Source organism: Anas platyrhynchos, chromosome 2 (genome assembly GCF_047663525.1).
Source record: "Anas platyrhynchos isolate ZD024472 breed Pekin duck chromosome 2, IASCAAS_PekinDuck_T2T, whole genome shotgun sequence".
Taxonomy (NCBI): domain Eukaryota; kingdom Metazoa; phylum Chordata; class Aves; order Anseriformes; family Anatidae; genus Anas; species Anas platyrhynchos.
The window spans coordinates 47,192,152-47,216,851 of NC_092588.1; the positions used below are offsets into that span (position 1 = coordinate 47,192,152).

Sequence of the window (24,700 nt, forward strand, 5' to 3'; positions counted from 1 at the left end):
TTAACTGTGCATTCACAACCCTTTACTTTCATAGCTGTCAAGGGGAAAATAAAGAAAACCTGGTTTTCAATTCCCCAAATGTTTTATTTTTACAACATATCAATTTATCAGATCAGCTCAGACCACATCACTATCATCATTTGTCAGATTTAAGATGGCACTTCAGATTTGAGGAAACCACCCCAGCATAGTCAGTCACCTCTCAATCAGGGTTCCCCTCTGGAATGTGAGTGATCAAGTACTTTGTGTTGCACTAAAGTTTTTCATGTCCATAGGCAATGAGAAATGAGTCTCATGTTGTAGATTTTAGAAAACAGGGAAGATCTTTTCTGCTTAGTTTTAATTATAGTTGCCAGTCTTTACAAGAATGGCTCTCAAAGACTTTGTTTAAAAATCACTGTATAGTTAATAGATACATTTAATAGTATAAGACTATTTTAATTTGTGTTCCCTTCTTAATATTAGCCCAGGGCAAAGTAAGGGGAGGTGGGCTTCTGTGCAATTAGCAGTAATGCAATTTATAGCTGTGAAAACAAGAGAACTGTATTTTGCACAGTAAACAGTGAGTTACCCTTCCTAAAATAATGAAGTAAATAAGAATTTACCGTTGAGGTATTTTGCGTTCAAAGTTAGGTATGTCAAATGCAGCTGCAGTTGAAAGTAATCTGGCTTTTTCTGTCAAGTAATTATTGCTCACCCAACTTTCTCAAAACTTTTGTGAAATTACATTATCTCCTACAATCTAAATGGAATAATTGTTCCTTCTTATAGTATTTTGTTCTTTCTATTCCCTGGGTGTTAAAGGTCTTACTGGTCTTGCTAGCAGTCTCTGTTATGATCTGGTGGATAGGTATATGTACTAAAATTAAAAGAAAAAGATGTTGGCAAGATAGATTGGTGTAAGGAATGTGTTTTTTTTTTTTTTTTTTCACTTTGTAGGCTCTTATGCATATTTAATCCAACTCTTTATATGCATTTCTGGTTTTACTTCATGCCAAAAATTCCTGAGTGAGATAATTTATTCTGCTTTAAAAGTGAACCACTTGGTACCTCAAACAGGACTCAATCTGATGGCAGTCTGCCATTTTTACTAGAAGGAATGAAGCCATTCTAGTTCTGAATCCTACAAATCTTGGGGTTTATTCTCACCTTAATGAAGTAAACAGCCATGGTTCAGAAATGGCGTTGTGTATTTAAAATTGTCTGGTTTTAAGGACTTTTAGGATTGTTTCCTTAAGTTCTTAGTAGGCCTTCATAAAAATGTAAGGGAGAAAATCCTTTAGAAAAACATGTTTCTGCATTCCAAAAACAATTATTCTTTCTCTTCCACGTTATTTCAGTTGGTGGCTAGTATTTTGTGATTTGTTGCATCCTGTTGCAAAGAAACTCATAGCCACTTATGACTAATACCATATTCTTCTCTTTGGACATGTATTGGTTATTCAATATCTGCAGAAAAAAACAACTTCCTATCTTGAAGTTGTCTTCTTAGTTATTCATTTATCTAACAGTTCTAGAGTTTGCTGTAATACCTGTATTGGCAAGTTCCTAAGGAAAAAAACATTATTTATCTTGTTACTTCCATCACCATTTTTCCAGAGGCAAAGGGTTCAAATCAAATCTTTCTTCTTCTCCCCTTACCTTTAATCTGAAATACTCTGAAGCTGATTGTGTCTGCACAGAGATCTGAATCAAGATACAGCAGTCATTTGCTGGATTCTAATTATTAAGATTTTCCACAGCTGTTATATAGTACCTCAATTTTAATTGCTTGTACTAGTAAAAGGAGTGTTTCTGTGCCCTGAGACACAGACTGTCCTCATGTAATTTAGACAGCCTGCCTTAACCAGCCTTATGGGTAAGGACTTAGGGACTAGTACTTCCTACAAAAGGCTTCCTCTAAATTAAAATAGTGCATTTGAAACTAAATAGTGCATATGTTGCTTTAATAAAGTCATAAACCATGTTCAGTCAAGCTGATGTATGTCAGCGGACAAGTTTAAATCAATCAGATTTTGCTCTCTTTTTAATTTGATTCCATTTAGAATTGTTCAGAGGCCTATCCTGAAACAGAAGATTATTAAAAAAAGTACATTATTGAACATGAGTGGTCATAACATTTGCAGATTTTGCATAACTCATAACCTGAGACAAGATGTCTTCTGGGTTTACCACTTATTTCTACTGGCCTTTGATTCCTTAATAAACATGGAATGAGGCAGCAGTGTGATGAATTGAAACCCCTCTACTTCATTTAGCAAATCAGATCAAACAAGACATTAAATATAGTAAATGCTGTTTTTAAAGATGTGGCCTGAATCTATAAAAAATCATATCAATTGGAAGTTTTTTTTGACTTTCAAGTTTTGAGTAACTATCTAGACAGTAGCAACACAGTTAATTCTAACCAAAATCTCAAATATATTGCTGGGGTCTGGAAGCTTTGAAAATTAATTATTTTGGTATTTTTTAACACATTAAGTAAAATTCTGGGCACTTCTGAGAACCAGTGGGATTTGAAATTAGATAAATTACTGATTTTCATTCAAGAATGAGTCTATGACCCACTTTGTTGGCTGTACAATAATTAACATATACTGATAATTATGTTGTTAGAAAAACTTTTTAATGGATTGAATTTCCATTTGATACCTGTGATGTGGTGAAACTGAATTATATTGTGTGAATATGCCTGATTTATTTCAAATTTCTGCCTGGCTATGTTTAGATTGTTGTAAATGTTCAAAAATCAAAAGGTATATGGAAATGACACAAAATTTCATATATGTGACATAATGAATCCATACCTTGGTTTTAAATTAATCAGGTTATTCTGAGAACCTAAAATAATCTGAGTGCTTGCAGTTATTCATTAATACTTTTTTTTTTCTTTTTTTTTTTTTCTTTTTTTTTTCTCAGATAAACATTGTTAGTATTTTTCTTTCTGTAACCTCTACCTTGTATCCTGGTTTCAGTTACAATGGTGGAAGCAACCACCGGATGGCTGGAAACATATCCTGTGCCTCATGCCACTGCCCGGAACACTATCCTGGGCCTTGAAAAGCAAGTCCTATGGTGACATGGCACCCCAGAAAGAATTGAGTCAGACAATGGGACTCATTTCTGAAACAAACTTATAGACACTTGGGCCAAAGAGCATGGTATTGAGTGGTTGTATCACATCCCTTATCATGCACCAGCCTCTGGGAAAGTTGAATGATCCAATGGACTGTTAAAGACTACATTGAAAGCAATGGGCGCTGGGATCAAAAATTGGGATACCCATTTGGCAAAGGCCACCTGGTTAGTCAATACTAGGGGATCTGTCAACCGATCTGGACCTGCCCAATCAAACCTGTTACGTACTGTAGAAGGGGATAAAGTTCCGGTAGTGCATGTAAGAAATATGCTCTGTAAAACGCTACTCCTGCCTCAGGAAAAGGCAAACACATTCATGGAATTGCTTTTGCTCAGGGACCTGGATACACTTGGTGGATAATGCAAAAGAGCGGAGAGGTCCAGTGTGTACCTCAAGGGGATTTAATACTGGGTGAGAATAGCCCATTAATTGAATTGTATCATTTTAATTACTATATAATACTGTATGTCATCACTACCATGACTACTATATACCCTAGATGAAGATGGTGACTAATTAGAATGTATGGGAAAGAGTGTAACCTGAACATGACATAAATGGTATGGAATAAGGGGTGGATAGATGTCCTGGTTCAGTTAGAACAGAGTTAATTTTCTTCCTAGTAGCTGGTAGAATGCCATGTTTTGGCTTAGGATGAGAAGAGTACTGATAACACCCTGATGTTTTAATTTTGCAGAGCAGTGCTTATACTAAGCCAAGGACGTCTCAGCTTCTTGCTCTGTCCTGCCAACGGGCAGGCTGGGGGTGCAGTAAGAGCTGGGAAGGGACAGACCCAGGACAGGTGACCCAAACTAGCCAAAGGGGTATTCCATACCATCTGACGTCATGCTAAACAATATATAGGGGTGGCTAGCCGGGGAAGGGGGACTGGACTGCTCGGGGTTAGGCTGGGCATCGGTCAGCGGGTGGTGAGCAATTGCATTGTGCATCACTTGTTTGTACACATTATTATTAGTAGTACTATTATCATCATTGTTGCTATTATTATTATTGTTATTATTATTATTGTTATTATTATTTTATTTTCCTGTCTTATTAAACTGTCTTTATCTCAACTCATGGGCTTCACTTTCCCATTTCTCTCCCCCATCCCTGAGAGGGAGGGGGGAGGGTGAGCGAACGGCTGTGTGGTGTTTAGCTGCCGGCCGGGTTAAACCACAACACCTTGATATGGAACATTTGAGGTAGGTATTTACTCAGAAAGTCTCCAGTGATTTTAGTGGACATTAGGAGTGTCTCCGAGACTATACTTGCACTGCAGGAGCCCAGAAAGTATCTGAACCAAACCCAGAAGTGCACCATCACCTTATCTCCCTCTTCTACATCCTCATCTTCACAGGTAGGAAGATGAGTGATGAGGCCATGGAGGAGCAACATCACACAACCGTGATTGGGGTGTCTGAAGACTGGCACCCCAGGCATGCCAGGATGCTTATCTGCTGTGCTGTCTAGACATAGCCTAAGTGCACTTGCTACAGCACTCTTGACAGCAATACTGCAGTGGCATTTTTCTTTCTTTAAAGAAACAGAAATGGTAAAACCTTGTAAATGCAACACCATTTCACAAGGTTAAAACAGAAGGCAGTAAAAGCAAGAGTTGAGGGGTTTGGTTTATCTCATTTTCTGTCAGTAAAACTTCAGGGTACCTCAGATATTTTCTAAGAGTAATGGTATGTGGAGTATTTTTTTCAAGGTTGCAAAATGTTTTATACATGTGTAAGGTTAATATGCAATTCTTAGAAATTTTCACATCTATGTGCAGGAATATTATGTGTAGAGATGCACCTATGTATGTATGTATGTGTGTGTGTTTGTGTTGACTGGCTTTTATGATGATACAGATAGATACTGCTTATCAGAAAAAAGGAAAAAAAAAGTTTTCTGATAGCACACACATTGCTTAAAGCTGTGGGCAACATGCATAATCAAAAAAAGCACACTTTTCTCCTGGCGATATTATTTAATTTATTGCTCCTATTATGCCTACAGATACTGAATTATTTGTTTCATTATCTCTTTGTACTTTCTAATAAGCAAAATCCTTATCTACAGAGAGACTTCAATTGTATTCAAATCTGCTGCCTTTCTAAAGAGACTTGTAACGTTAACTATTTTCTCATTTGTGGGACAACAGATATCACTGATGACATCTGAAGCAGAATCAATCTTCTAGGCACAAAAATGGGGCAACTTTAATTTTGTTAATGTTTGGAAGCAAGTAAATCAAGAGGTGAGAGTATAGTATATATTAAACAGCATGAAAACACAATTCTAGAGTACTCTGCATTCCTTTATCAAATGATGAACACTGAGACAATCACTGTTATACAGGTTTTGAAAATAAATAACAAAGATGATTGTGATTCTTTGTTATGGCAGTGTTAGCAGCAAATTTTCCAGTTTCCTATTATAGTCATTTACACTATTTCTCTGTGTTTACTAAATATCAAATTAATAAATACACAATTATCATTAACAACAAATCAGTACTTAGTAAACTTAATGTGTGATCTGGGAGTACCTTACCTTTGGACTTTAAGGAGGTACCAAAGTGTTTACTTTATGTACCAAAAATTAACCAACAGTGTAACAGTCACACTCATCATCACTGGTGACTCAATTCATACATGTATATGTGTGCAGCAAAGATGCACAAATAATTTTCAGACCCTTACAAATGAAAAGTGTCATAAAATGCTAGACAGCTGTCAATAATTCCCACTCATAATTACCTCTTGTTTCCCACACAGAAAACAATGAACTAGGACAGTAAATTACAGAAATAGCTACAGTGACTATGAACCTGGCTGGAAGTTAACAAGCACTGTTTGATTTTGAAGGTTGAACAAGTGATTCCAAGCAGAGAGATCACTCAAATTTTGCTTTGCTTCATATAGTTTTCAGTAGATAATACTGGGAGTTGAGATAGAAGCAGTGCTTCCAGCTTATTAGAGATTGCCACTAAATAGCCATATTTGTTAAATACATTTTTCTAGAATATATAAGACATTCACAACATATTTTCCTTTACACAAAAGGAAGGTATATATACATATCGAAGTAGTATCAAAGGATACTACTTATCCTTTTGCATTCTCTTTTCCTTCATCTACTGGTAGAGCATAGCATAACTTGTTGGAGGAGTTGAGCAATAATATTTCACTGTTCTTGCTGGTAGCTCCGTAGTCTGATCTAGGTCACGGATGCACAGGGCTTTCCTTTTTCATTTTTGTCCTCTGCTCATGGGAGAGACATAAAGAGATTAAAGGGATAATGGGTCTGATCCAAAGCCCTCTGTGGGTAATAGCAGAGCTGACAACAATTCTGTTTCACAGCAACTACTGAGATTTGGGGATTTGTTTCCATTCCACTTCAGAACAAAAGCAAAACCTTTTGGACATTTTTGCTAATTGAAATTCTTTTGAAATGTTCATTTTGACTATAAAATGTGATCTTTTTGATTCAGGAAGAAGTCTGTTGCTTGGTAATCAGGGAAATGGTATGAGAGGTGAGGGATTCCTGTTAATCCCCTGTTCCTTATAACATGGTGCCACGTTTTTCATCCCCAAACTAAATACATCGGTAAACTAATACTTCCCTCATCCAGGCCATCAGGAAACTAAGTATAAGTCGAGAAAGAATCTTTGACTTATTAAGTCTTTGAGTCAAAATCATAGAAATAAATATGGTCTTTCCAGTTAATTTTTAACAAGTGAAAAAAAATATGAATGCAGCAGTTTCTATGTTCTAATCCACATACACCAAAGGATTTGTCTTTATTATTATTATTATTATTAATTATTATTATTATTATTGTTGTTGTTGTTGCTTAGTCAATCTTAACTACTGTTAAATTAAAAGCTGACTAAGAATTGGTTCTTTTAGTAATGCTTTATAGTATGGAGCTTTTTAATAAACCTGATTGAATTTTCTGTAAAATTTCTAATTGATAAAAACAACATAGCACTGATTTAAAGGAATAGTAGTAATTGGGATTTTTGAGGGTTTTCAATTTGCTTCTTTACTGGACTCGGTGGGATTGATTTAAGAACTACACAGTAAAAATGTTGAGTGATAATCCAAAACAATTGTCTAGCTTGTAACCTGAAAGGTTAAATTCTCACCTAAAATACTAAGATTTTATATATATACTGCTAGTATTTAAATAAGATAATATTGTAATTATGTAATCAAGTGTATTCTTCACAAATTTTGGGGGCTGCACACCAGAGCCAGTGACCATAAAGAACATGCCCATAACAGCCATGATTCTAATATATATATATACAAATATATATATTTAAGAACATCTGTATCAAAACTCTACACATTTTGAATATTTCCAGTTTGATTTGTTCTATATGAAAGACGTTTGCATGCAGATGTACAATACATAGATGCATAAATTGACCCTGATTCTATGATCATTGAAACACAAAATCTTTTTTTTTTTTTTTTTTGGATCTCTAATATAATTTATGTTGTATACATTCTTTTAAGTAATGCTGTTATATATTATTTGCATTTGAATTAAAGGCACCCAGAGAGAACAACACTAAAAATTCATCATTCAGAGTTCTTCAATTCTTCATTTCAGAGTTATTTTGAAATTACAATATTTTCCTGCCTTCTGAATATTAGGAGCTTTGATTGCTGATTTTCAGACACTTGTACTGTGTATGTGCAGGCATGCACACAGATCCCCATTACACTCACCATCTGCTACTAAAAAATATTACCTTACCATTATTATTCTTAGTTCTGAAAACATCTCCCTAATTTACTATTTCTCTTTCCTTCTTAGAGTGCTAGACATGGCTGGGTAGAACATGTATATAAATGTTCATGTTTTCACATTCTGAATGAGCAACAGCGGACAGGAGCGATTCACTGAATACAATATCAAAAGAAATCAGACAGAAGAAAGCATCTCAGCTGTTACTATTTCAGAAGTATAGAGAAGGCTGTAATGTGGGAATAGCTCAGGGCTCAAAGATCTCAGGGTGTCTTGAGACTTTAAGCCCCATTATCTAAGAACTAGCAATACTAAGGAGGCTTCAGGGAACTCATCTTTCATGAAAGATCTTGGATTATCGCCCAGACTAGAATATCAAGTTTGATGGGAATAAATCTGAGTTTGCCAGACAAATGTAAAGAGTTTTCTAAGATCCTTTTCAGCTCCAAATGTCAGTCTTCTGAGTCTCTCCACAGGATCTTCACATCTGGATTGTAGTTTTGATAGAGTACTTAATCACAAGAGACTGTGGAGTATCTCCTAAGTGATTCTTCTTTGTGATCCAGGAGTATTAAACCATTTTGTGACCAGAGGAAGCCACAAGCAAAAAACATAATTTATACAAGAGAACTGGAAAGGCCTAGTACAAACTTTCACCTGTTGTACCAGGAACAGTATCTTATGTATATTGATTAAGGAGGTATTGGGGAGGCATTGGGGAGGCAAGGACAATCCCCAGACATGGACTGTATATCTCGAAACAAGACACTGGAACTCATGATAAGGAAGCGGCAGACGGACAGAGAAACAAATGTAAGGACTATAAATCTCAAAATTGGACATTGGAATTCATTATAAAGATACAACAAACGGAAGAATTGGCAACAACCAGCTCTCGCAATTAAGAAACGTGCCAATTCAGCAGATTCCTGACCAAAGGTGAAAAGTACACTGTGAGGAAGACTCGGGGTCTTCCTCCCAAAGACCCCTGCCCACGTCCCAAAGACCCCTGCCCACAATTCTTGGGAGGCTCTACGCAGGCGCAAGGTGCCAAAAGGCTAATTAGCATGAGAAGTGAGGGAAGGCGGGGATAGGTAATGCATATGTATAGGCGCTTGTAGAATATTGATAGATTGATTGTATAAATTCAAGACTGCTTTCCGCTTTGGGTATGCACGATAGGTGGAGAGATCCCCCGTGCATCCAGCGCTGCAATAAAGAATATACCACTTAAAGGAATTTCGGCTTCGATCTTTGAATCAATATGGCAGTTCCTTAAAGCCATCTCTCTCTCTTTTTTTTTTTTTTTTTTTTTTTTTTTTTTTATCAGAAATAAGATTTATAATGAGAATTGCCATGTTTTGACTTTTTATTTTTATTTATTTATTTTTTTCTTTCTGAGTATTTCTCAGAGAATTTGTCTCTTTATCCCTTAAATGGCTTCAGGTAAATAGCCTTTTCTCTCTGCAGATATGGAGCCAGCATGCTAATGTAAAACTTCTAGGAGAAAAGAAGGCAAGTAGGCAGTACAGGTGTTGAAAGTAAATGATTTATCTTTTGGCAGCTGTACATCAACTTCTGTACTGTAGCTGCTGCAAGGGATCATTCCAAGCTTCAGTATGATACAAGGGTACGGAGAAGCTTTGATACATATCAGCACCCATCAATACCAGCTTGGATTCAGATGTCAATAAAAGCAGCTTTGCATAAGCAGTACATAGACTTTCTGCTATAAATAGAATTAGTATGAGTTATATATATGTGTACATAAACATATATATATATGTATATATATTATATACATATTATATATACAATATATATATACATATATGTTATTATATATTTATATATATGTATATATATTTGGTAGAATGCTTCCATTGTTGAAAACCCAATGTATCAAAAGCACTTTGGTGGTGAGCCACAGAGGCATCAAGTCAGCTTGACAGAATTGTTTTTTGAAGTAAGTTTTGGAAAAAAATGGTACAATGAGAATAAGAAATACAGATTTAGTTGTTTAGAATAGCTTCTAAATGCATTGTATTGAGTAAAACAAGAAAATACTACAAAGGTTTTGATTTACTTTAAAGGAGCTTTTCTGTATTTACATAACTCTGGAAAAAAAAAAAAAGATATTTTATGGTTTTGTTTTCATTTATTTTCATTAAAACATCAACAACACAGCGTTCCCTACTAATAAAAGTTAACTTTCTCCCAATTTGTGGTCTGATATGACTGATAAAATTCACAGTGATTTAATTTATAAAATGAATGTATGCCACACATTTAACACTCAGCCACCTTTTTATCAAGTTATATGCAAATTCCAGGATTTTATGACGGTTTGTTTTAAGAACTATTCATCAACAATGGAAAATAAATGTTAATTCAAGACCAATTTCAAATATTTTTCTATTAAAAATTAAGCAAAGTACATGATAATGTACTTAAAATACTACATAATGATATAGGCATAAAATCTAACTAACTGGCTATTGTGTCTTGGAAAAAATAACAGAAATTTATATGATTTCGCAGCTACCCATGATGTATTTTGCTAAGAATTTCATGAGTTTGTGACAGATCTTTGACCCATTTATACTTTGTCTCCCAGTAACATCTGCAGTGAAAATTATGATTACTTTGATATGCATCTTTACTTTCTCTGTCTTGCTTTTAAAGCTGAGAACCATGTTGAAGGCTAATTAACCTTTGCAAACTAAAATGTCCAACTGTTGCATACTGACAAGTGGTTTGTTTTCATCATGAACAAGCTGTAATTAATATGTAAGTGTTTATTAAATTATGGCTATTTTCATCACATCTGCAGATAATATCAAATCATTTCTGAGAGTTGACTAAGTGAGAAATAAGATCAAAATGTACTTAAGAGTCAATTTGCCCTTCTGAAAGCAATAAATATTTTAATATGGTTTGTTTAAATAATACTTTTTTAATCAGTTAACCTTTCACTATGATAACAAAAGTATACTAAAATGATTAAATGTTTACAGATGAGAAAAAATTAATTATTTTACATAAATATTTGTAACAAAGAAAATAAATTTGTATGTATGAGCTAATGAATAGCTAGTGGGCACAATACAGTAAAATTTGCAAAAGTCACACGTTTGAAATTCAGAGGGAAGCTAATCATCTGAACTTAACTTGCAAGTCACCTATGGCAGAAAATGGGCAATGTGTTGTTTCCAGAGAAATGGAATATTAAATGTAGTATCAAGATTGTAAGGTTACAAGTCAGTAACAATTTTCTGCCTTTATTTTTTTTTTTCCCATAGAAATAATTACTAAGGATATGGGGCACTTATGTTACATGAATTGCTAAAATGATTGTTTACATTTATATTTAAAGACAGTCATTTTGTTTCCTCTGTGTTTGTAAACGTTGCTAAAACTTTCCCATAGATGCCCCTGGTCTGTGTAGTTCCCTACAAGACAGGGTAAGATAATGCAGGCAGCAAGACCATAGCACTGATCTGGGACTAAAGTATCACTCAGTTTTAGCAGATCTCTATATAACACTGAAAAAAACTACCAAGGTTATCCACACCTTCATTTTACTTCTGTGGGATAAAAAAGCAAGTTAAAAAATATATATATTTATGGAGATGTAATATTTGGAAGACAAATTACTACTGTGAGACAAATAGAGGTGGATAGTCTGAATTTATTGATTAGTTTTATTGCTGCTGACTGCATTTCCAAAGGAACACCTCAAAGGTACCACAGAAACAAAGAATCGTAAGACGGCTTGGGTTGGAAGGGCCTTCAAAGATCATCTACTTCCACTGCCACTGCCATAAGCAGGGATACCTCACACCAGAAGCCCCATCCAGCCTGATCTTGAACACCTCCAGGGACAGGACATCCACAGCTTCTCTGGACAACTGGTGCCAGTGCCTCACCACCCTCTGAGTGAAGAATTTCCTCCTAACCTCTAATCTAAATCTCCCCTCTTTTAGTGTAAAATCATTCCTCCTTGTCCTGTCTGCCTAAACAAAAAGTTGCTCTGTGTCTTTTTTATAAATCCCTTTTAAGTGCTGAAAAGCTGCAATGAGGTCTCCCAAGAGCCTTCTCTTCTCCAGGCTGAACACCAGCTCTCTTGGCCTTTCTTCAGAGAGATGCTCCAGCACTCTGATCATCTTTGCGGCCCTCCTCTGGACTCACTCTAACAGCCCCACATCATTCTTGTGCTGGGGGCCCCAGACCTGGATGCAGCACTCCACGTGGGGCCTCACAAGGGAAGAGCAGAGGTGCACAATCACCTCCCTCACCCTGCTGACCGCACCTCTGTCAATGCAGCCCAGTTGGCCTTCTGGGCTGCAAGCACGCATTGTTGGCTCATCCACCAGAACCCACAAGTCCTTCTCTGCAGGGCTGCTCTCAATGAGTTCTTCTGTCAGTCTGTGCTCATGTCTGGGATTGTCCCGACCCAGGTGCAGCACCTTGCACTTGAACTTGTTGAACCTCATTAGGCTCGCATGGGCTCAATTTTCTAGATTGCCCAGGTCCCTTTGGATGGCATCCTTTCCTTCTCTTGTATCAACTGCACTGCTCAGCTTGGTGTCACCTGCAAACTGGCTTAGAGTGCACTCGATCTCACTGTCTCTCATTGATAAAGATATTAAACAGCACCGGTCCCGAGACAGGCCCCAGAGGGACACTAGTCATCATCAGCCTCCACCTGGACATAGAGCCATGAACCACTACTCTCTTGGTATGACCTTCAAGCCAATTCCTTATCCAATTAATGGTCTAACCTTCAAATCCATCTCTCTCCGATATGTTTATAAGGATGTCATGTGGTACTGTGTCAAAGGCCAGGTAGATGACATTGGTTGGGCTTCCCTTGACAACTGATGCAGTCACTCCACCGTAGAAGGCCACCAGATTGGTCAGGCACAATTTGCCTTTGGTGAAGCCATGCTGTCTTGGATCACCTCTTTGTCCTGCATGTGCCTTCACATTGCCTCCAGAAGGATCTTTTCCATTATCTTCCCAGGCACAGAGGTGAGGCTCACTGGTCTGTAGTTCCCCAGGCCCTCCTTCCTACACTTTTTAAAAATGGGAGTAATGTTTCCCTTTTTCCTGTCACCAGGGACTTCACCTGGCTGCCATGGCTTTTCAAATATGATGGAGAGAGTCTTGGCAACTGCATCAACCAATTCCCTTAAGATGCTGGGATGCATGTCATCAGGCCCCACAGACTTGTTCAGTTTCATCAGGTGGTCTCGAACCTACTCTTCACTTACAGTGGGAGGGACTTTGCTCCCCCAGCCCCTGCCTAGAGGTTCAGAAACTTGAGAGACGTGGGAAGCCTGACTGTCAGTGAAGACTGAGGCAAAGAAGTTGTTGAGTACCTCAGCTTTCTCCAAGTTTGTCCTTAGTTGTTCTCCCTTGTCATCCATCAGAGGGGGGGCACTCTCCTTGGCCTTTCTTTTCTCACCATGTAAAAATGTTTTTCCTTGTATAAAAATGAAAAACACTTTGTGCAAGTGTTACTTATACTAATAAAAAAAATACTCATTTCACAATTTCTGAATAAGATGGCGTGGGTGTTTTTATTTTATTTTTTTTTATAACTGTGAGCAAAACAGTGCTGAAATTGCACAAGGGCTTACTTTGCCCTGAAATCAACAGCTCTTGGGAAATGCTGTATCAGAGCTGGAGCTTCAGCTCAGTACCTTCATGTTTTTGTAATGAGCAATAATCTGGTACACACATACACAGCACAGAAAAACTTTGCAGTAAGAATGTCCTAGTGTAGGCTTACTTCAGTAAAGTGGCAGGCTCTGCTTCACTGAGGTTACAGGCATTCATCTGCAGAAGTGTATTTTCTATTTGTATGAACTAGGAGGGCCCTGAGGGTGCTCCTTGTCCATATTGTTCCTGTCCAATCTCCTCTGGGACCCCAACTCACTCCTGCCCATGGGCCCAGGACCGGACCACGTTTCAGCTCTGCCCCGGGGCACAGTTCCTGCTGTAAGACACAGGCACACATTGTAGGTTGGCCTGCCTGTGGTTCTCATATAACTATGCCTGTGGCTGGCTATGGACCTTGCTGAACTTGAATTTGTGGGTTGTTTTCCCATGGACCTGACTGTCACTACAGCAGTCTGGCCCCCTGGGAGCCATTGACCCTGACACTATCCATGAATGTGTACATCCTACAGAGCTCTCAGCAGCAATCTGCTCAGAAAAGCTGTTTTGGAACAGCACTTCATGGCAGAGGAAACCTAAGAGTGCCCCTTCCATGCTACAGATCAGGGAAACATATGAAGCTATGCTAGTAATGTCATTTGTATCAGACTGAAGCAGAGAAGTAGCAGACAATATTAGGCTTTGTGGGAGATCATTGGCAAGCTAGCACAGTAAATAACACCATGCTTGTTGTGACCAAGTAGTCTGTTTAGAAACAAAAACAAGACAAAACAAAACCAAAAACAATTACAACAATAACAAGAGAGAAAACAAAACAAAACAAAACAAAACAAAACACAATCATTCTTTTATCTGTATTTTTGCTATTGTCCTTCATCTTTATTTTGCATCTTTGTCACTTGGCCAAGCCATGGAAAAACACCCAGGTGGCAAGCAATGCCATTTTCTGACACATACCTAATCAAGTTGGCCTAGAAGTAGAAACAGGCTGTGCTGAAATGAGAGAAAAGGCTGTGCAGTATTAGCTGGGGGCTGAGCAGAGCCCAGTCACTGATACCTAGAGAACTGGACGGTTGAGAGTTCTTGTTCAACAGCTGGCACCAAAGTGTGGTGGGAGAAGCACACAGTGGTGATGGGAATTTTCCCAGCTGTAAACTGTTAATCCATAGTAAGGCGAAGGAAAAAAAGGAACCCCAAACTTCAAGACAGGCTACAACGATGTAAGAGCAATGCTGATTATTCAAACTAAACTCATCATGCAATGAAACTGCTTAGCAGTGGTAGCTATTGTGGAAAACTATCTACTTAACCTAGGCCAGGTTCAATGAACTTTCCTTTTCAGGTATACTGAACATCAGCATACATTTGTTATAAATGAAGTCTCATCTCAATCTGAATTTAGTAATATTTATAAAAGAATATTTATAAAAGGTATAAAAGGCAAGTAAACAGCGCTGGGTGTGCATACGCTCCAGCAACACGCACACACAAACATCAAACATTCTAAATGTACAGAACATTGCTTTTACATGCTAAACCTGAGTATGCCTGTACATATGTACAATCAGAAAAGGTGACAAACAATCCTTTAAGTCCCATGACTTACTAAACTCGAGTACGCCTATACATATGTACAATCAGAAAAGATAACAAACAATCCTTTAAGTTGCATGACTTTACAGTCTCCATTTTCCATTCCTTTTGAACAATATGTCTTGCTTTAAGTTGTCAAGCAACTCGGCCTTCGGGCCTTATGTATCCCGTTCTTCCTAGATCGAAGAAAAGCATATCCATCTCCTTTTCCAGGCCAATAGGCCTGGGTCAAAAGGCACGTCCAGGTCAGCAGAGGGGCCGATGGCATAGCAGTCGGATCAGTAAAGGAGCCCGCAGCTCCCTTACTATCTGGCAAACCACACGTTTCTGACTGTGGTCCCACATGGCTCTTTAAGGCCTTAGAGACTGCTCACCAGGTGCTGAGCAATCCCACTGCAACCTTGTCGTTTTTAGTTGCAGAATCCCACACCCTGACCTCAATTTGGTCCCATATTTCAGGCTTATAAACTGTCTGATTGTTAATAAGGAGAATAAGCTGTAAGGTTACCAGGGCAGTCTTTGTTCCTAAGGATGTATGATTCCCCATAATGCACAACTGCTTACCAGAGAGGGGCAGTTGTGTGCGCGGGTCCGCTTCTCTCAGCTTGAGCTTCTTTCCAGCTCCAGTGAGCCTATTTCCAATGACTTTCTGTACGAGCTTCTTTAAGCAGTTTGCTGAGTCTGGCTGAACCGATCTTCATGAGGTGATCACATGCGTGTTCCCGTCCTGGTCTCCATTCTGCCAGCCTGTTCCTTTTCATTCCTTTTTTCTGTTTCTTTTGATGACATCACATCGTGTTGCCTTTTTTTTTTTTTAATCTTGAGGGCAGGCTCCCCTCTTATACCCTTCTTCCCACAGAAGTCCTTTTAAAAAACAACTTTTCATTGGTCAAACAACTTTGAATATAATAGCAACAGCAAACACCCAGAAACATCCATGCCTTAACGAATGGAGAACAAGCAACCCGAGACTGCATGGAGTCTCCTGAATCACCCTTCTTTGTTTCCTCTAAACTCTTTTATATTCCTGATGGCCTCATCGTTAAGAGTCTGATGTTACCATCAACCACTGGGCTTTCCGATCCCCATGACCACACTCCCACATCTCCCCCTTCTTTATTAATATCAACCATTTTCTTGACACGAATTACCACTCCATATTGTCATGGTTCTGCACAGTGCTCAGCCTACATATGCTTATCATGTTCCTCAAACAGTGAAGCATCCACTTTTGCATTTATGGCAAACACTGAATTCACTGTCCAGTGCTCTAATAGAGCACTATGATGCTGTTGTGCAACTGAAGGAAGCCTGAGCTGAAACAGCTGCTCTTTCTATTGGAGGGTCAGAGGGATGCTGTGGCAGCTCCAGCCAGGAAAACTTGCCTCATTCATCCGTAACCAGCTAATCCCACACCCCATTTCTTCAGCAGCCACAGAAGCAGCTCATTTTTATCCCCTCTACCTGACTGGGAGCTATGATTTCATGTGAACAAAACACTGAGCAGTTCGAAAGTATTTGATGATTATTAAATAGTCATTGCTCTCTTCATCTTCATAGGCAGACACTGGAGCCAGGCTGAAGATGCAGGGTAGACCACATTTGAACACCCATCTGTCAGGGATTATCTGTATCAGCTGAAATTTTGTACCTAAACCCTAACAATTTTTGCAGAGTGGTTTGTGTTTCAACTTCTGGGCAAAGCTACAACTTCTATTCTGTCTGTAATTGTCTCACGTGAGGATATACAAATGATTTTTAATGCCAGGAACACAGCAATCATTTTATAAAGTGTAGCTGTATCCATATGTATTTCAAAATACTATAATCAATGATATAATTTGCAGATGACATTTCATAATTGAATTATACTCTCTCTTTTAACCATCACCTTCAAATTCTGAAGCTCAAATAAATAAATTGTTCTATCTCCTCAGTCACCTTTTATCTTTCTGGCTTTCTTATGTATACTTATAAATGTTATAGTCTTTAAGATAGTTGGTTTTGAATCCTTGTCTTTTATCAGTTATTTGGTTTCCAAAGGGGGGGAAATTTTTTGAACTTCACAAAATTGATTTTTAAATATACAGTGGGCAATTTTATCTTCTTTTGACAAAGAAATGAGATAATTTCAGTGTGATAATGCAGAGATATATATATATATATTTTTTTAGAGAGGATAATACAGAAAAAAAAAATTGACTTTTTTTTTAGATTCTACTATTTATAGCCTCTGACTTGTTACTTGCTCTTGTGATAATTGATTTTAATAAATTATTTACTAAGGCAGATAACAGATAATTTAATTGAAACTAGTTAAAATCCTTTCTAATAATTTTATCCAAATTATCTCATAGATTAAAAATACCCATTAATGAGATGCAAGCCAATTATAGACTAGCATAAATAACAACAGTACTGAATATGATGTACAGGCTGCGTGTAAGCTTTGGTATTAGGGAATGAGTTTAACTCTATGAACTTCACAGTCTTACTCCTTTGAGATTCTCTGCTGTTTGGTTTCAGTGTAGATGGGTCTAAACGCTCCAAGCTTTTAAATGATTTGAAAAGCTTGGAATTTCAAAGTAAAATTCACAAGGAATTTATGGAATTGCTAATATCCTGTTTACATGTGAAAAGAGGGATTTAAATGTATAAGCATATTCAGTTCCAGCCTGCACAAACCCCCATGTCTCTCTTCGGGTCTACATGAGTGTGAGTATTAAATGAATTGACACAAGCTCTTGAGAAACAAATCACAGCAGCAAAAAATATTATGGAGCATAGCGGCACTTTTTTAGCCACCCACAGACTGTAAAGGCTATTTTGGTCTCCATCATTTCCCCAGTCAGATTTCCAGATTACAAGCCATGGTGAAAAATGACACATTATTTTATACATGTGACAGCTGCTGGTAAATCAAGTATTTGCTTCAAGTTTAGTTTAATCTAGATGTGGGGAAACAAGAGAGAATATATTCCTAAACTTTTCTGGACTCAGTTGTGTGGATTATTACTGCAAATGGAAATTAAAAATAATACCAAAACTGGGAATGTACTCTGCATTTGTATTTCAATATAGAGAGTACCAAGAGTTTGATGATGTTCATAGATGACCTTGTGACCTATTTATTATAAAACTTGTGATGCCTGTCCTTGATAGAGTTACATTCACTATTCTGATTGCTATCTTCTCCAAAAGTGGGTATTGAAAATAAATTAATTCTATTTTAATAGAGTTAATGAAAAGCCCATCACTACTGTGAATTTCACTTCCATTGGTTTGATATTCTGCTTAAAAAGATCTCCTACAGACTGAGAATGTCTTTTTATTGAGTATTTTGACAGGAATAAAATAAGACTCAGTACTTTCTAGGAACTAAAAGAGCATCTGGAGTCTATTTAAGGCATTTTGTCATTCAAAAAAAAAAAAAAAGTATTTGTAAATGAATATCCATGTAAATGAACAACCAAGCCTGGTTTCTGGTGCATATTTTCATGCACAAAATAGGAGTATATCTTGCCTTCATTTGCAGACTGGAGTGTATTTGATATGGCTGATGGCTTCAAATTGGTAATGTTCTGTCAAGGAAGGAATAGATTCCAGTGAATAACCATGATGTGTTCAGACGTAGTAAGACCTACTACATGAATAGACAACCACCTGTTGCAGTGATTTTGGACATAAAGGCTTTCCCTCCACTCCCCAAATAATCTGTAACTTTTTTTTTTTTAATGTTCATCCTAATTTTCCACAACTACATTGTATTATGTACTACATAATTATACATTATTATACATTATAACATTATATTATTATATTATATTACATTATTACATTATACTAAATGTATTTTTTTTTTGATCCACTCCCTTTTTCAAGGCCCTAGTTCTCTCCTGTTCAAATCCCAAAGCCTCCACAGTGAGGGCCTTGTGTGATGGATATATGCACCGGTATTTGGATGCCAAATGTCAGAATCACTGCCCACAATTAAATTATACTTTAGCTAGGAAAACAAACAAGCAGATTGGGTGCTGTAATATTTTTTCTAAGGGAAAAGAGGACAAATGGCCTCTTGTAAATAGATAGTCAATACAATTTTATAAAGGATGTCACTTGCTTTCTTGTGGAGTGACACACTTCCTTTCACCCCCCCCCCTTTTTTAAACAATGCCATTTTGTTCTTCATGCTTAGCCTCTATCGTTTCATCTTTTAACACTGTTCGTCTTCTGTCACTCCATCTGTGTTAGTGATTCGAGTGGTGTCAGACTGCTGATGCTGCAGAACCTACAACACAGCTGCCAACCTACTACCAGCTTACTATGTGATACTTCTTAATGAAAATTGCCCATACCACACAAAAACAATTCTGTCTCACCCACTCTGATTTTAAATGTTAATTCACCTTCTTGACTGCATGCTAGGCTTACCTGAAATATAATTTCTGCTCATGGAAAAATGCTATGTTGTATTCATGCTGCCTGAAGCAACAATGCAAACCAAAATTAACCTTATAATATTGTGTAAAACTGTCAGTCATGCATATTTCATACAATCATGTGGCATCAGCTTTATAGTGATAAAAAAATGCATACTTTTCGTCTGGTTTCCTAGTTTCTCTTCAGCATATTCTTTCTCCTAATGAAAGTTATAACTAGCACATGTGTATTGTGATAAACATAGGAAGAGTTTGAAAGATCTTGCAATGAAAATGTTAATACCTTTCTCTTGTGAAAATGTATCTTGCTTACACAGACTATCCTACTCTTCATTGTGACGCAAAAGAGAGAGGTGTCCATCAAAGATGACAGCTCTTCCTACAGCTAGAGGGAACATGGCATGTATTAATTTATCAGTACACAGGTTTTAAAGTGGTGCATGAAGGCGGATTCAATAGTGAACACATAAGAGGATGTCCCTGCTGGAAGCCTGCTGTGGGATTGGGTCTAGCCAGGGTAGTTAGCAGATGGTAACAGATTATTTGCATCCACGTTGTTTAAACACTGTGCTCTCAAGAGTAGAGTGTTGTCTTTCTCCATAGAGTATGAGTAAGGAGGGTTACAGCTCCACTTCTGTGCTTGACTGGGAATAGTTTTCAATTCATTACATTTCATTTATTTCAATTGTCAGACATGTATTTAAATCATCCTAGTCCTAATATATGTATAATTGTAATCATTTATTTTTTCAGTCTTGTCAGGGGAACTGTCAGCTCACACCATTCAATCTTTCAGTGGAACCACAATAGAGCAGATAAGTTGGTTAGCTCCTCGATATCAAGAAGTGTGTTAACATCAATCAGTATTAAGAAATAGGGAAAAATAAGGATCTGTATCTCTAGATGGGAACTGAAGTACAAATCTGTTCAATTAGGCATGAAACCTATCACTACATATTCTCATGCATTTATCAAAGTTTAACTATACTCTTCAGTGCAACTCTATTATCTTTGCATTTCGCTTGCACGAAGTTGCCTTTTAAAATCCTTTTTCCCCCTTAATGGCTCAGCGAGCGTTATTGGAGTTAATATTTATTAAAGGAATTCATAGGGAACAGAAACATTTTTGTTTGCAGCAGCTTGGCAGAAGACGACTGAAACGGTAAGATTCGTAGGGGAATTACCTCTCATTCCACGGAGCCTGAATAAGAAGGAAGAAAGAAGAAGGAGGCTAGTAGAGCAGCTGAGGGGGAGAAATACACGGGAGAAACTGTGAGGGAAGTTGAACAGAAAGAGGCCGGCGGCCGGTCGAGGGAGTGAGGGGGAGCGGCCTGGGGACTCCACCGTCGTCGAGTGCGGGATCTCGCAGCTCTGCGGATCCATCCCGGCCCCATCCGCAGCCCCAGCCCCACCACAGCGCCCGGCTCATCCCGGGGGAGGGCTTCTCGTCAGCGGATCCGGCGGCGGGGCGGCGCCACGGAGCACCCCGGCAGCGCCGGGCGGGGGTCCCGGGCGGGGCCGGCATCGCCGCGGCGGGCTGCGGCCGCGGTGGCGGCGCCGCGCCGCCTCGCCTCGCCTCGCTTCACACGGCCTCGCCTGTCCGCTCTTCGCCGCGGAGGGGCGGCGCTGCCTCCCCGCACGCCCCCGCTTCGTCTCCGGGAAGGGCGCGGGGAGCCCCTGTCGCCCCCCGGCTGGCCGCGATGCCGCGTTAGCGGAGCCCCCCCCTCTCCCCGAGGAAGCTGCCGGGGCTGTGGCTGGGCACCATGGGCACCGCGCTCCGGGGCGCGGCGGCCGGGCTCCCTGCGCGCTCCGGCTGAGCCGGGAAGGGGATGCGCCGGCGCCCGGTGGAAATATTTTGGAAACGGCGCGGAGCGGTGCGAGGAGGACGAGCGGCACGGCGTTTCACCGGCTGAGAGGAGGAGGTCGCCCGGCGGTAGCGTCTAGGCAAGTAAGTGCCTGCTTCCTCGCCGCCTTACCCCCGCCTCGAGTGACTTCTTTCTGCTGCCTGCCTCCCCCTGCTTTTGCGGGCGGTGCGGCTGTGGGGTGCCGGGGCTGGGGCTGGGGCTGGGGGTGCATCCCAGGAGCGCCCCGCCGCCCGCCCGGCAGCTGTGGGGAGCATCGAGATGTAAAGCACCGTGCCTGGCTGTTCCCTTGTGCACGGCTGCAGCCGGATCGCCGGAGCCTCCCGAGTCGCTTCCCACCCGTGGCTCCTGCTAGAGAGGGTTCTTGGTGGCTCAGGCTATGCATGAGCCTCTCGGATCCGCTCGGGTGAGCGGGGTGGTGAACCCGGAGCTCTGGTTTTGATGCCTTTAACTTTCTCATGTCCTGCCTGGGGATGTTCTCCGAGGTGCTTTTTGCTGCGAGGGTATGGTTTACCCAGTCGCGTTTGTTTGCTCGTTTTTAGCCCGTGGGGATTTATTGCTTGGCTTGACATTGCTGCAGAACAAAAAGTTGGCCGTAATGCATCTCAGTATACAGAGCACGGGTTGCAGGCAGAGGACTAATTCTGCTCTCGGAGCAACTCCACTTCAAAGGAGAAGGCCCACGGGTCTGTAATCTCCTGTTAAAACCTCACGGAGCTCAGAGCAGAGCTGTCACACACAGGAGGATGAATTCTCCTGCTCACCTTTCGGCACAGATAGCACATAAGCTAAGCAGCCTGCCTTCCCATATCTGCAAAACACCTGTCTCTGAAATGCAGGGGATATAGAGGTGAATTCTGGGCTGGTTTGGGAGAAGATAGAACTTCAGACCGTGTTTAATTAAGTTTGCCTGTATTGATTTCCTTGGCATCTTCTCACTGAGCCTGAAAACTACAATCTTTTACAGCGACCTTGATGTACGTTCTGTTCGAACATGAGAGCATCACAGAATAAAAGCAGTTACACAGATTTATAGCTCGGCTCTGACAGTTCACTAACAGCTCCGACAGCTCCAGGGAACACGGTAGTTTCAGCAGGGGCACCGGGCATGGTGTGTGTGTAGGCTTGGGGAAATAACTCACTCACAGAGATGAGTGTAAGTTGCAGACTTGGAAGCATACGCTCCTGCAGAAATGTCGGTGTGTGTGAAACATTTGGTGAGTTTTGGATATTTCTTTTTCTAATCAGTGAGATCTCTAGCAAAGCTGTATGTGGGGGCAGTCTCAGAGCTTTCCAGGTCGAGGAACTTTCCTTTGCTGGCAGGAGAAGATCTTCTTATGGGCTGGAACACACATTTTTACTTAGATGCAAAACTAATAGGATTAAAAGATGTTGGCTTGGCAGTACAGTGAGCACATAACTAACTCAAGTTTATAGCAGAAAGATAAAGTAAGCCTTTCCTGTAATGGTGGATGGAGCTCCCTGTGGGTAGGCTGGCTGAAGGGGATGTCATTTGTTTCAGTGCAGTTTCAGGAGAGCTTTCCTGTGGTTGGTATTTCTGACTCCCTGAAGATACTGTGAAACACAATTAGACTAACTGTTGTAACACTCTGGGACACAAACTTGCCCATTACTTAAAGCACTCAGTTTCTGCGTCATACCAAAAAAGCGTAATTTTCAACAAAGTGTACCTATGGTTTTGTTGTAGTAATTCCTTCCTCTGTTGCAGAGTGGCAGGCTTTCACTAGGCATGTGCAAGGGAAATCATAAAACAGTGAAGCATGCACTGATCTGGAAGTCATTTGCACTAGATATCACATCGATGTTTTCCACAATTAACATAAGTAACTGCTTATACCTGATTACATAAATAAATGGGTTTTAAAAACTGTATCAGCTTTGCCACTTCTGATGCATATTACAGAGCCCTGTTCTTCCTTTTATTTTTAGTTCTTCACATTAATCTAATGCTATACACTCTCTTTGCCTCAAGAGGAAGAAAACATACTTTAATGATGTATCATTTGGCTTTTGCAGTGTCTTGTCCCATAGCTATGAGATAATCTAATGAAGATCTCGATCACTGAATTAAAGAGCATACTGCTCTAGACTGTCACTTACAGCCAGGTTTTCATTCTGTTACATGGCCAAAGAACCAAGTTTTCACAGAGTCTGATAGAAGAAAAGAAGTCTTCCTTTTTCTGTTAGAAACTTGAAAGTGGAAGGTAAGACCTAGGGTCTTTAATTACTTTTAAGATACTAATCAAAGCCCTTTATCTTCACATATTTTCTTTATCTCTGAATTGGAACATATCAGAAACCTTTCTGCATATTTATACTTTAAAATGTGTGTTTTTCTTAATTTTTAAGAACTCAGGAGCGACCATCCATACTGTTTACTGTAAAGCTATTCTAGCATTCCCATTAACGTATCACAGTTTGCTGGTACCTTTTGAATCAGAGATTTCCAGAGTAAAGCTCAGACATTACAACTCTTTCCTGATTTTTTTCCATATTTGCTCATATGTGCTGTTTGATTTGTCAGACATAAGTTTCATGAACTGACAGAAAGCCCTGTAAGCAAAATTAAACACATCAACAGTTAAGTAAGGTTTTTCCAACCAAGTTGAGCATATCATTTCTATTAGTCTTAAAGCATATATATATATGTATATAATATATTTTATAAAGAGCTGTTTTCTGTTCTCAATTCTTCACTCTGAAGTGCTCAGACAAGTACCATTTCTTTTTCCTTGTAATTTAGCACTGGCCCTTGTGCCTAAGCCACTAGGAAAACTGAAACCATCAGTATTCCTTACCAGTTGTCATTGCCAGGTTTGCTTGCATGCATTGCTAAAAAGGTAAGGATTTGTAGCAAATTATATATGTCAAATGGATTTAACATGTGGTCTTGGCCTTTCTCATGACTATGCTCTCAGTTAAGGTTTCCAGAAAAAGAACTGAATGTGGGTGGGCTGAATCCCAATTTAAGTCTGCTGCATCAACGTGCACCTCTGGCAGTGTGCTGTGACATTGGCTCAGCATGATTACAACACAGACAACCTTCGGTATTTACCCTGAGTTTTACCTGCCATAGCTGGAAGACTGAGAAAGCCTTACTGTCATTGTGGCCAACCTAGATTTTCTGCATTCTTGTTGCAGATCAGAGAGCAGAGAGAAAGAGGAAGCACACATTAAAAAAATAAAAGAAATAAATAAAAAAAAT

At 39.2% G+C, this 24,700-nt stretch overlaps 1 protein-coding gene across 5 annotated transcripts in view; it reads left to right on the top strand.

Annotated features, from left to right (window-relative positions):
- The first annotated feature begins 21,419 nt into the window (after positions 1-21,419).
- The window catches only part of SNTG1 (syntrophin gamma 1), a 348,743-nt gene continuing 345,462 nt past the window's right edge, over positions 21,420-24,700 (top strand). For 3 of the 5 annotated variants that reach the window (XM_027452099.3, XM_027452100.3, XM_072034683.1), the window contains exon 1: positions 21,422-21,560. The gene's annotated coding sequence lies outside the window, so the exon portion shown is untranslated. Of the gene's footprint in view, positions 21,561-24,700 lie in introns of all 5 variants that reach the window. The other 2 variants (XM_072034682.1, XM_038174969.2) reach the window with 1 other exon arrangement.